The sequence below is a fragment of the Dermacentor andersoni genome, chromosome 2, assembly GCF_023375885.2.
Source record: "Dermacentor andersoni chromosome 2, qqDerAnde1_hic_scaffold, whole genome shotgun sequence".
Taxonomy (NCBI): Eukaryota; Metazoa; Arthropoda; class Arachnida; order Ixodida; family Ixodidae; genus Dermacentor; species Dermacentor andersoni.
The window spans coordinates 211,020,268-211,021,669 of NC_092815.1; positions in this window are offsets into that span (position 1 = coordinate 211,020,268).

The following is a 1,402-nucleotide window of genomic DNA, read 5'->3' on the forward strand; positions in this document are numbered from 1 at the left end:
CCTGAGAGGAACCTAAGGCGAGAGCATGGAAGCAATGAGGGGAGAAAAGAAACATGAACTACAGCGCCAGGGCAGAAAATGTTTCGGCGATCGCATCCTCATACTCTGTTACTTTCCCGGCCACTGTCTTTCTCGCTCGCTTCTCATCGTTGCGGAGAAGAGCGAGGCGCACACATTTTGCGGGTTTCTCGTAGCGAGTGTGCGACGGGTTAGCGGGAGTTGGGGAAAGGAAAGGAAAAACGAAAAACGAATCGTTACAGAATCGAGGGAAAGGGGTGTATACGATCGAGGACCGATCGCAACGGTCAGACAGCATCCTCGCTACTTGCAGGAGATTGTGTGGCTTACTGGTTGTAGAGAGGGGGGGGGGGGGGGGGGCGTTAGCTGGGAAACGCGAGAAGAAAAGCTTGGGTCTCGGTGCCAAGAGCCGCCGTGAGCACTCCCCGGGGAAAGCTTTTCGCGGACCCGCGTATACACTGCGGCCTGGCGTCTCATTCTTCTTTCTTTTCTTTTCCCCCGAAGTTCGGCTAGTGTGGCTGCTGCTGCGCGGTGTTCCCGCCTTACAGGGTGGCCGCGGCGATGGTGGCCGCCGCCGCGGCGTTCGATCTTCATTGGCGATTCCTTATCGCCATCCGTATAAACCATTCATCAAGGTCAATCAGGGTGGCCGACCCCCGCCTTTTACTCGTGCTCTCCTCCGGCGTTTGCTTTCGGCTTCGTCGGGGGAGACGGCGTGGCGGTGCAGAAATGCTGACCGAACAGACTCCTCGGCTCTCGCCGCTGCTACTTTCTCGCTTCCTCTCGCTCTCTCTGTCTCACTCTTGTATTTTGCTTCGGCGCGGCCTTTTCCCTCGTACGCCTTTTGACGTGAGTGGTCCCTCCTCAGTGGCTGACCGATGGTTGCCTGCGCTACCCCCATTCACGCTTGCGCTACTTTGTGAACGCCGTGCGCCCTTCTGTGAGCTGCGCCTCCTTTGTCTTGCAGTGCGAGGTGTTCGTTCTTCCTTGGTTCGGTAGTGAGGCATGGCGGGGACAGCTACTTCGCCGGACAGACATTCTGACGTAGGCAGCTTCGAGGAGACAACATTCAAATCTGCAGCTGTTCAAACCACTTGAATATCTAGGGACCATGGGACGCAGGCGAGGTGAGACTAACTATCCCGTATTGCCATCTTGCTGCAAATCGGAGCTGGAGGTTAGTGTGGTATCATGCTAGCGTCGTTAACCTGACCAACGATTGTGTTGACGGCTCGTTGATGTGTCTGAAGCTTTAAGCGTGAATACAGCTCAGGCGAAAGCCACCAGTAACGCGGTAGACTTATATTGTCACGTGATAGTGACGGTGAAGAAAGCAAAACTGCGAATGGCGAAACTATCGTATTATTGGGCGAAATTGTGCCCA